Source organism: Schistocerca nitens, chromosome 3, assembly GCF_023898315.1.
Source record: "Schistocerca nitens isolate TAMUIC-IGC-003100 chromosome 3, iqSchNite1.1, whole genome shotgun sequence".
Lineage (NCBI taxonomy): Eukaryota > Metazoa > Arthropoda > Insecta > Orthoptera > Acrididae > Schistocerca > Schistocerca nitens.
This window is the reverse complement of record NC_064616.1, coordinates 891,201,522-891,214,649: the sequence shown is the minus strand read 5'-3', so window position 1 is coordinate 891,214,649 and position 13,128 is coordinate 891,201,522.

Sequence of the window (13,128 nt, the reverse complement as noted above, 5' to 3'; positions counted from 1 at the left end):
TTCACAAATTTAAAGTTAATTGTCTTATTGTCATGGACACGATTAGAACATACAAAACACAGACTGACATAGGTAACGGTAAATGCCACTTTTATGTAAAGGATCAGATTTTTTCTGTTGATTTAGTCAAAACACCGGATGAAAGTAACAAAAACAAACCAGGGTCAAATGTAATAGTACAATATTTCCTTCCAGCTGTATATTTCACAAACAAATTTGATACTGAACAAGAAGCAAACACTGAGGTTAGTTACGAAATGGTAGAGCAGAAACTGAATGAATCACAGATACTAAATGATATGCAACGACAAGAACCTTCTAACTTGTTATTTAAGTATGCAAATGTTTTCAGTATGGAGCCAGGAGGAATCAAAGACTATGAATATAAATCTGAGGTCTATCCACATGACAGAGGATATAGGTTCTTTACGCAAGGATTTCACGAAGGAGGATGCCGTGGTTATAGTGGGTGGTCCGGGAAACAGCATTGACAGAGACTCTGAATATTCCATAGAGAGTGACCTGGTGAAGATAGCATCAGCAACGAAGCATGCGAGTGTGGGATATTTGTCTGTGTTGAGACGCCATGATGGGCCTCATTTGAACTCTTCTGTAGGGAGGGTGAACTTGGAGTTGGAGTGGCTGCTTAAGACGGATATTGGGTCCCATATTGGTTTGATTCCTGTGGATGCTACTGATAGGTGGGACTACACTAGGCATGGCCTTCACCTCAATAGGAAAGGGAAGGGAAAACTGTCTGGGTTGATTGCAGAAAACTTAAGGGGGGACACTGTCACAAGTGGTAAAATACCAGTGGTCACAGGTGTCAGAGGGATGCCTTTTTTAGGATAGGGAAGAGGGATAGAAAACGAGTTTTAAGAGAGATTGGCAGACACACTGAGTTTGAGAAAACAGATGAACAGGAGTCAGATTTTAGTATACAGCCTCCATTTAAACAATGTTTAACAGAAAGTAATCAGAAACTGCCAGTTCATCTTCACCAAAGCAGTTACAATCCCATTAGCATGCAGTATCAGTTATTTTTATTACACCAGAACATTCCGGGACTCAGAAATAAAGTTGATGAACTACTCATTTGTATCGATGAAATGAATTCATCTAACCAAATTGACATAATCTGCCTCTCTGAACATCAAGTGACAACTGGTATAGATATGTTAGACATTTCAGGATTTAAGCTAGCCTCCTACTTCAGCCATAAATTCAAGAACATTGACATTAATAAATTCTGTTCAGAGCAGCATCTAGAAGCACGTACAACAGAAGTAGAGTTCCATAACAGATCCTATATAATAATAACTATTTACCGAGCACCTGCAGGAAATTATAATCTATTCATAAATCATCTAGAAGCTCTTTTGCGTTATTTAACAGGAAGAAACAAAGAAATTTTGATTGCTGGTGACTTTAATACAGATTTTCTAATGCAATATTCCAATAAACATTCACTGCAGTTAGTAATGTTGTCTTTCAATCTAACTCACACTGTAAACTTTCCAACTAGGATCACTAAATCCTCAAGGACAGCCATTGATAACTTCTTTTATAGACAAATCAAAGGAACAAAATCATATCATAAAACCTGTAATAAATGGACTATCAGATCATGACATGCAGCTCCTTGTTTTAGATGTAAATTCTAAGCAGATTATCAAGACTGCTAAATCTGAGTACAGGAGAGTATTCAATCAACCAAAAATTGAGTGTTTTAGAAAACTGCTCAAAGATATGAACTGGAAAGATCTTTATACTGCTCATGACATGAATGAAAAATATAACACATTCGTGAACAATGTCAGTACCATGTTTGAAAACACTCAAATTAAACAGAAGTCTATAATAAAACCATGGATCACACAAGGAATAAAGATTTCCTGTAAGACGAAAAGGAAAATGTATCTGTCGATCAAGAATAGCTCCAATGCTGATGATTTAGCTAAATACAAGGAATACTGTAAAATATTAAAAAAAGTAATTCAGACATCTAAACAAATGCAATACGAGAAGAAGATAGCAATGTCAGGTAACAAAATAAAAACAATATGGGATATAGTGAAAGAGGAGACTGGTTGAACCAGAAAGGAACAGGAGCAAATAGCACTAAGGGTAGATGACACATTAGTAACCGATGGGCGTAGTGTGGCAAATCTATTTAACAAGTACTTTATATCCGTTACTGATAGAATGGGATTGTCAGGATCAGTGAATAATGCCCCTGAATATCTGAAACTAGCCTTTACAAATAGCTTTAGGTACATGAATATGTCACTCACTTCACCAAAAGAAATAACTTCCATAATAAAATCTTTAAAAACAAAGCATTCTAGTGGTTACGATGAAATATCAACAACAAAGTTCTTGGGAGTTTAGTACAATTCTAAGTTACTTGTGTAACCAGTCAATTATAACTGGGACATTTCCTGACTGGCTGAAATATGCAGATGTTAAGCCTCTATTCAAGAAAGGGGATAAAGAGATGCCATCAAACTACAGACCGATTTAACTTTTGCCAGCATTCTCAAAAATTTTAGAAAAAGTAATGTACAGGCAGCTTCTCAACCATCTGACCACAAATAACATATTATCAAGAACACAGTTTGGATTTCTGAAGGGTTCTGATATCGAAAAGGCTATTTACACCTACAGTGAAAATGTACTTAATTCATTAAATAACAAGTTACAATCAAAAGGTATTTTCTGTGATTTGTCAAAGGCATTCGATTGTGTAAACCACAAAGTCCTTTTAAATAAATTAGAATTCTATGGTTTCACGGGCAGTGCTGCAAAATGGTTCAAGTCATACCTCGCTAACAGGAAACAAAGGGTGTCAGTGTAAGGGACTAGTGAATTAAGTCATCAGTCATCATCAGAATGGGAAGAAATTACATGTGGTGTCCCACAACGATCCATCTTAGGGCCATTGCTTTTTCTTGTGTACATTAATGATCTCTCATCAGTTACACTGCCAGAAGCAGAGTTCGTTTTGTTTGCAGATGACACAAGTATTGCAATAAATAGTATGTCGAGTGTAGTTCGAGAAAGATCTGCTAATGATATTTTCACGGATATTAAAAAATGGTTTAAAGCCAACTCACTGACATTAAACTTCGAAAAGACTCACTATATGCAATTCAGAACCTGTAAGAGGTTTCCACCCAGCATATGCATAAAGTACGAAGAAGAGCAGATAGAAGAGGTTGACAGTCTTAAATTCGTGGGATTACAACTTGGTAATAAATTCAGTTGGGAGGAGCACACCACAGAACTGCAGAAACGCCTTAACAAACCTGTATTTGCAATTCGAGTGTTAGCAGACATAGGCGACATAAAAGTGAAAAAGCTTTCATACTTTGCCTACTTTCATTCCATAATGTCATATGGTATAATATTTTGGGGTAACTCTTCAAGCCAAACAAAAGTTTTCAGAGTCCAAAAGCGTGTAATACGTATTATTTGTGGAGTAAACTCACGGACGTCTTGTAGAAACCTCTTCAAAGAACTGGGTATACTAACTACTGCCTCTCAGTATATTTACTCCTTAATGAAATTTGTCCTAAATAATATATCTCTTTTTCCAACAAACAGCTCAGTTCATACATACAATATCAGGAACAAAAATGATCTGCACAAGGACTTAAAAGCATTTACTTTAGTTCAAAAAGGGGTCCACTACTCAGGAACACTCATCTTCAATAATTTGCCAGCAAACATAAAAAATTTAGTTTCAAATAAAGATCAGTTTAAAAGGAGGCTGAAAGATTTACTAGTGACCAACTCCTTCTACTCCATTAACGAATTTTTTTAATAGAAACAAATGATGTATTGTATATATTCATACTATTAGTATTGTTATTTTAGCTTAAAAAAAGTGACATGTTCCACATCCACGAGGATCTCCTCAACACGGATCTATGGAACGAAAAACTAATCTAATCTAATCTAAAGACACATTTTATGTAATGTCATATCTTATTCTATGGGCAAACCGAGAGACAGTAAGGAAAGAGAACAATCATATGATTAAATGGGGAATTATACAACCTCCATTTCACTCTTTTGTAGTCCTATATTACCAGTAAATAAACAGGACAATTCCGTAAGATTAGTTCTCGATGCTAGGGGTTATCAGTACGCGTAAAACCAGACAACTTGGACGAACAGCTTCTAAAGTTTTACAATACAAAATATTTCAGTATACTCGAACTCAAGAGGTCGTACTGGCAAATAAAGCTCCATGATGAAAGTCGAAAATATACAGCATTTGTTCGTGGTGGCAGAAGTTACGAATTCCGTATTCTACCTTTTGGACTGTACATTAGCGTATGCGTGTTTATATCTGCACTGGAAAAGGTTTTAGGACCAGAATTGCTTAGCAAAGTCACTGTCTATGTAGACGACCTGCTAATAGCCACACCCACTTGGTTAGAACATATCAGGCTCATTGAACAGGTGCTTCAACGATTTGCAGATTACGGAGTAACAGGCAATTTAAAAAAGTCTAGTTTTGGTAGGGAGCAAGTCAAATTTTTAGGTCATGTTGTGTCAGAACAAGGTATATTATCTGATCAGAAGGAACTTGATGCCATAGGCAATTGTCCAGCTTCAAGGAATAAAAAACAAATAAAAGCTTTTTTAGGACTAGCATTTTTTTTCTTAAATTCGTATCACATCAACTGATGAACAGTGATGTATTGCTCAACTTGTTACGAAAAGAATAGGCCTTGGTAGTGAGATGATAAGTATGAAGAGGACTGTAAAAACATTAAGCAGGCAATAGACAATGCAGGCATACTTAGCCACCCTGATGTGTCCAAGGATTTTTGTCTACGCACAGGTGCCTCATATCAGGGGTTGGGGACATACATGTTCCACATGCGAGAAGAAGAAGGTAAGGAAGTACCCATGGTCATCAGTTCTGCTAGTCCCACATTATCAGAGGCAGAAACATCTTACTCTGTGTCAGAATTGGAAAGTTTAGCTGTAATATGGGCATTTAAAAAGTTTGAATATTTTTTGTGGGGCAAGAATACCAAAGTTTACTGTGACCATCAGTCACTGTCATTTCTTTTAACATGTAAACTATTGCACCGTAGATTAGCTAGGTGATGTCTATATTTGCAAGAATTCAATTTCGAGTTCATTTATAATAAAGGTAGTCAGAACGTTATTGCAGATGCCTGGTCTAGGTTACCACAAGGTTTAGAGGAATTTGGTGAATTAACAGAGCAAGATGCAGAACTCAGAACGTTATTAATGCAAGGTACAACACAACAGTCTGATTACTATAAGTTCTGTAACCAAATGAAAATTATACAACAGTAAGATCGCAGATGGAGTAAAGCCACGTAAAACCTTAAGCAGGATGAATGTGGAAAGATAAGTAAATGGTATCAGGAGTACAAGGGCGTTTTGTTTGATAGGAAACATGAAAAATCTGATCAATGGTGTGTGTGTATTCCTGAAGATTATGTCGACGAATTTATAAGACACACACATGAAGTAAGGGGACATCATGGAGTAGACAAATGTACTGAAAAAATTGCAATTCTTTGTTATTTTACAAATTTGAGAAGACGAGTCCTACAGGTATTAAGAAAATATGCAACACATCAAAAATCAAAACAGTCCAATGTGTCAAAATACACTCTCAAAAAACCCTCTAGATATAGTATCCCTGGACATAGCTGGTCCATATCCAAGAAATAAAGGAGGAGTAAGATACACTATGTGATCAAAAGTATCAGGACACCCCCAAAAACATACGTTCTTCATATTAGGTGCACTGTGCTGCCATCTACTGCCAGTTACTCGACATCAGTGACCTCAGTAGTCATTAGACATCGTGAGAGAGCAGAATGGGGCGATCCGCGGAACTCACGGACTTCGAACGTGGTCAGGTGATTGGGTGTCACTTGAGTCATACATCTGTACGCGAGATTTCCACACTCCCAAATATCCCTAGGTCCACTGTTTCCGATGTGATAGTGAAGTGGAAACGTGAAGGGACACGTACAGCACAAAAGCCTACAGACCGACATCGTCTGTTGACTGACAGAGGCCGCCGACAGTTGAAGAGGGTCGTAATGTGTAATAGGTAGACATCTATCCAAACCATCAAACAGGAATTCCAAGCTATATCAGGATCCACAGCAAGTCCTATAACCATTAGGCGGGTGGTGAGAAAACGTGGATTTCATGGTCGAGCGACTGCTCATAAGCCACACATGACGCCAGTAAATGCGGGTGTGGGTATGGATAATGCCCGGTGAACATCATCTCCCAGCGTGTGTAGTGCCAACAGTAAAATTGGTAGGCGGTGGTGTTAAGGCGTGATCGTGTTTTCATGTAGGAAACTTGCACTCTTTGTTTTGCGTGGCAATATCACAGCACAGGCCTCCGTTGATGTTTTAAGCACCTTCTTGCTGTTGAAGAGCAACTCGCGGATGGCGATTGCATCTTTCAACACGATCGAGCACCTGTTCATAATGCACGGCCTGTGGCGGAGGGGTTACACGGCAATAACATCCCTGTAATGGGCTGGCCTGCACAGAGTCCTGACCTGAATCCTGTAGGATACCTTTGGGATGTTTTGGAACGCCGACTTCGTGCCAGGGCCCACCGACCGACATCGATATCTCTCCTCAGTGCAGCACTCCGTGAAGAATGGGCTGACATTCCCGAAGAAACCTTCCAGCACCTGACTGAACGTATGCCTGCGAGAGTGGAAGCTGTCATCAAGGCTAAGGGTGGGCCAACACCATATTGAATTCCAGCACTACCAATGGAGGGCGCCACGAACTTGTAAGTTATTTACAGCCACGTGTCCGGATCCTTTTGATCACATAGTGTACGTAGTAGCACTATGCGACATTTTCTCGAAACATATAAAAATGTATGCCATTAAAAAGGCAACAGCCACAAATATCAGAAAAAGAATTGAGGGAGACTATTTGAGAAGAGTAGATAAAACAAAGATACTACTAAATGATAATGCTTCATATTTCGTTGGGCAAACGTGGAAACAATTTATGACCTCACAGGGCATAAAGGACATATTAGTGAACTTTTTTCACCCAGAAGCAAGCCCAGTAGAACGAGCCTTTAAAGAATTTAACCGGTTTGTTAGGACATACATTTCTCACAAACACACCCTATGGGTAGAATATGAAACTCCTTTCATGCAAGTTGTCAATAACCTTCCACATTCTTCAACAGGTTTAACACCTAACGAATTGATGTTCCGGACAAAACAAACGAATGAGTGAGAGTCGCCCATACCAAAGGTACCCACTGCAGAAATGACATTACAAGATAAAAATCCAACAAGCCATGGTTACACTAGAAAACAGGGCCGTGTATAGAAAGAAAATTTATTATAAGAAACTGAAACGTGCTACAGTTTTTTGGACGGCCGTTGTAGCCGAGCGGTTCTAGGCGCTTCAGTCTGGAACCGCGTGACCGCTACGGTCGCAGGTTCGAATCCTGCCTCGGGCATGGATGTGTGTGATGTCCTTAGGTTAGTTAGGTTTAAGTAGTTCTAAGTTTTAGGGGACTGATGACCTCAGATGTTAAGTCCGATAGTGCTCAGAGCCATTTGAACCATTTTTTGAACAGTTTTTTGAAGGACAACGAGTCCTCTTAAGGACGCACCCTAAATCGACAAAATTTGGGAAACTGAATAAGAAGTGTCAATTATTCTATTCTGGACCATACGTAATTTCCAAAATACCTTACCCTTAGGGGTTCGCCGGCTCGTTCTAGGGTATCCGCGGCCACCCTTCACCAAATCGTGTAAAATAATGAGTAAAATTATTGAATAAAAATGTGAAAATCAAATTCTTCACTTTTTTTTTCGTGTGAAAAACATGTGTACTTTTACTTCAGGTGGTATTCCCAAGCAGCCTTTGCGGTTCCTAAGTGATAACGCATACACAGTTTAGTGCCGGAGAATGCGGCTTCTCTGATCTACTGTTTCGCAACAATGCGGGGGTCGTTTGTGCGCCGGATCACGGCGGTAGATGCGCTGAAACCTTTTACGCATGCGCGCAGCGAGCTTTGTCGACCAATCACAGCGCTCGCTGGCACGTATGCGGCCCCAGGCATCATTAAATGTTAAACTTGCTTTTTCAGTGCACTACCTGTTTCATAAGTCGATTTTTGACCTTCAAGTTGTTTTCATTCATCTCTAAACCAAAGAGTATTGATACTTCGGAGGGGGGGGAGGGGAGGGGGGGGGTAATTGGGAACATGGAACTTACATTAAGAAGCTTTCAGTTCCCATGGGTTTCGCTCTGAAATTTAAAGTTACTGTGCTCCTGACTGACTAGTGGTCCGCCATGGATTTTCGACTGAAGAAGGGGTCCACCAGCTGAAAAGGTTGGGAAGCCCTGGTCTATGAGAAAACAGGGAGAGACAAGGGTCTTCACCCTCACAAAGATATAAAAGCCTTTATAGAATGATGAAGCTAGGTAGCATTTTTTCTTTCTGATACAAGATAATTGTACATAGTGTACATAACTCAGAGTGTAATTTTTCTTCTGGAGAGTATTTTAAGATAAAGTAACGTGTATAGGCATGAGTATTTCTTTTGATTTGTACACATAGGCATCAAATTGACAGCAATGAGAAGTATACGAAGCATGCCGAGATACATGTAATCACTTCCCATATCAGAATGGGCCAGTTAAATAACGTATGACAAATTATACCGCACAACACACCAGACAGCGTCCTCCAGTTGATTTACTTCCTTGTTCATTTGGATTTACACAAGCCCCGTATAAACAATTAGAGTGGCTTACAGGACTATTCAGCATTAGTTTCGTATCGTCAGATCATATACGTTTCTCTACAAATCGCTAATCTTCACAAACAGCTGCTTCAAGCTACTCTGCTGTACTGAAATCCCTTAGCTCATAGCGCACAGTAATCTTAGCTTTTATATTTACCAGTTGGTTGCCGTCAAAATTCGCTATTAATATGATCGGGTCGTCCTATCTTCTGTAGCATGTTTTTCACATACTAGTGCAGTGATCATCAAATGTGTTACAATACTTACGGTTGGACTTCTTAATGTTCGTGAACACCTAGTCCTTTCTTTATAGCGTCATAAACTATATCAATAGCTTCAAAATCATCACAAACACAGGAAGTTATTGACAGAGTTGGTGGTTGAGTTCCAAAATGATTGTAACTGGCGTTATACCTCTACACTGTTTTGGTATGTCCCTTACTACTCCAACAAAATACTACACTAAGGAAAACCACATTTGGGCCACTCTTGCTGAACTGTCCTCTGTTCGCAGCAAGTACATACAGCATGTGATCAAAAGTATCCGGACACCTAGCTGTAAATGACTTACAAATTCGTGGCGCCCTCCATCGGTAGTGCTGGAATTCAGTATGGTGTTGGCCCACCATTAGCCTTGATGACAGCTTCCACTCTCGCAGGCATCGTTCAATCAGGTGGTGGAATGTTTCTTCGGGAATGGCAGCCCATTCTTCACGGAGTGCTGCACTGAGGAGAGATATCGATGTCGATCGGTGAGCCCTGACACGAAGAAGGCGTCCAAAACATCCCAAAGGCGTTCTACAACATTCAGGTCAGGGCTCTGTGCAGACCAGTCCATTACAGGGATGTTATTGTCGTGTAACCACTCCGCCACAGTCCGTGCATTATGAACAGGTGCTCGATCGCGTTGAAAGATGTAGTCGCCATTCCCGAATTGCTCTTCAACAGTGGGAAGCAAGAAGGTGCTTAAAACATCAATGGAGGCCTGTGCAGTGATAATGCCACGCAAAACAACAAGGGGTGCAAGCCCCCTCCATGAAAAACATGACCACACACCACGAATTTTACTGTTGGCACTACACACGTTGGCAGATGACGTTCACCGGGCATTTGCAATACCCACACCCTGCCATAGGATCGCCACACTGTGTATCGTGGTTCGTCACTCTACACAACGTTTTTCCACTGTTCAGTCGTACAATGTTTACGCTCCTTACACCAAGCGAGGTGTCGTTTGGCATTTACCGGCGTCATGTGTGGCATATGAGCAGCCGCTCGCTATGAAATCCAAGTTTTCTCACCTCCCACCAAGCTGTTACAGTACTTGCTGGTGATCTTGATGAAGTTTGGAATTCCTGTTTGATGGTTTGGATAGATGCCTGCATATTGCGACCCTCTTCAATTGTCGGCGGTCTCTGTCAGTCAGCAGACGAGGCCGGCCTGCACGCTTTTGTGCTGTACGTATCCCTTCACGTTTCCAATTCACTATCACCTCGGAAACTATGGACCTAGGGATGTTTGGGAGTATGGAACAGACGTTTGACACAAGTGCCACCCAACCACCTGACCACGTTCAAAGTCCGTGGGTTCCGCGAAGCGCCCCACTTTACTCTCTCACGATGTCTGATGACTACTGAAGTCGCTGATATGGAGTACATGGCAGTAGGTGGCAGCACAACGCACTTAATGTGAAAAAGTATGTTTTGGGGTGTCCGGATACTTTTGATCACATAGTGTAGCACACGTGATCCTCGTCAACGTTTAAGAAAAATTACTCTACCCTACGTGCGAGAAACTGTAACTACATTTCACTTTGTTAGCTCCAGTACGAACTCAGGTAGTGTTGAGAATGAAAGCATGATATAAGTAGGCCGTATTCGGTTTATTGTACATAAAAATGGACAATTTCAACCACGGGACATGGTTTATAGATCAGTTGTCTACAAGCTCTCGCATATACATATGCTTTATAACCCAAGTTACTCACACAGTTTAAGTTTCTCTCTTCATTTCACATTCTAATATATCTCTTGTACATACAGAGAGCTATTCATCGTATTTCCGTGCGTATTTGGCACAAAAACAATACAGCAGTATAGTTTGTGCCACATACGCACAGAAATGCGATGTATACCGGTCGACACGTACGAGCAATATATTAGAATGTGAAATGAAGAGAGAAACTCAACATATGTGAGTAACTTGGGTTATAAAATATATGTATATGGGAGAGATTGTAGACAGTTGATGTATAAACCATTGTCACCATTTTTGAACGTACTACAGGTGCTTGAAAATGACCCACTGTCGAAATTGGCCAATTGCACGAATAATAAACAGAACACAGCCTACTTTACCATGTTTTCATTCTCAAAATATTAACTTACTTGGACTCATTAAATCATCACCATCATATTCTTGAGGAGTTAAACTACTGACTGCAGCAAAGGTACAGTGTCCTCCCCATATGGGCAAACCCGCAGAGTCCAGTAGTTTCAACAGGTGGGCCGAAATTACGACTTCGCTCGTATATGGAGGATAACGTGTTATTCTTGGCAGTCGGTAGTCCTTTAAAACGGTGATGATCACAGCTTCAGAGAATTTTCTCTGAATTAACGTGACCTGAAAACCAAAGGAATTTTCTTGAAGAATGTGGCAGATAAAGGCTCTGTGAACAACAAGCGGGGAAATAATTTGGAGCGCTCTTTGCAATGGTGACTCGATGCATCCGCACTTAACTGATACAGTACTGTAGGAAAAACAAGCCACTGCGTGCGAGTAACTGTGTAGGAAGACAGAGATGACCAACTATACGAAACCTAGACAGAAGCTTTATTGAGAAAGATGAAGTCTTTTCGGATGCGTGAAGCGATCCTTCTCACACGAAAGCCAGAAACTTTCCCGAATCACAACATGGTCGCCCACTGAGCACGATCGTAAATAAAGCACTGACATTCTGAATGTTTTGGCACATTTTTTGTTTTCGAGCTGAATTTTACTCACTGCTTTCGTAAGACCCTGCCTACTAGCAGACAGACGCTGACATTAAAGAGCTTTTACTTGCTCTCCTTACTTGTCGTACATACTTATCTCGCTCTCCGAGAGTGCTTAACTTCCCATCTTTTTATCGCAGAGGGCAATTACGGCGTAGAACCTAAGCCATTTAGAGGTTTGCTAGATAACAGAATAACTAGAGCAAACTCTGTGCACAGTAAATTAGCGTTATCTGAGACACACAGCGACTTCCGCTGGGGTATCAGGTGCGCGCAACGGGGCGACTCGAGGCTCGGCTTTTCAAGTATTCCCACGACCTACCTGTAGCACCGTTACACCACACTATCAATACGTTCGCCATCATGTTGAAACTGGAATTTCAGCGTGTTTATAAACTCGTCGTCACACCTATGACAGTTCGTTTCAAAGGCGACCGAAGCTGGTAGACTCAACACGACGCAACAATAACTCTATGTAGCAGTTAAGTTTATTTTCCACATCTCATGTGCAAGACATCTCACTGCGTAGTTAGATGCATTATCATGATTATAGGATTCATGAGGATATGCGGAATGTTTACTACAAAATGTCCGGTATTATTGAGACAATACTATATCTACATACATACTCCGCAAGCCACCGTACGGTGCGTGGCGAAGGTTGCCTTATACTTGTCATTTCCTTTTCGTTACATTCGCAAACGACTGTCTATCTGCCTCTGTATGAACCCTAATTTCTCGATCTTACCTTAGTGGTCCCTACGCGAAATGTACGTTGGCGGCAGTGGAATTGTTCCGCTGTGAGCGTCAAATGCAGGTACTCTAAATTTTCTCAATAGCGTTCCTCGAAAAGAACGTCACCATCGCTCCAGGGATTCACATTTCATTTGTCGAAGCATCTTCGTAATACTTGCGTGTTGCTCGAATCTGCCGATAACAAATCTGGCAGCCCGCCTCTGAATTGCTTCGACGTCTTCCTTTAATCTAACTTGGTGCTGATCCCAAACACTTGAGCAGTACTCAAGAATAGGTCGCACTAGTGTCATACACGCGACCTCCTTCCCAAGATTCTCCCCATAAACCGAAGTCAATCATTCACCTGTTCTTTCTATTTCACGTCGCCTTGCAACGTAACGCCCTCATATTTAAACTACACGACTGTCTTAAGCAGGACACTGCTAATGCTGTGTCCGAATATTACGGGATTTTTTTTCCCTACTCATCGGCATTAGCTCACATTTTTATGTATTTAGAGCTGGCTGCTGTTCATCACACAATTTGAAATTTTGTGTAAGACATTCTGTATCTTCCTACAGTCACTCA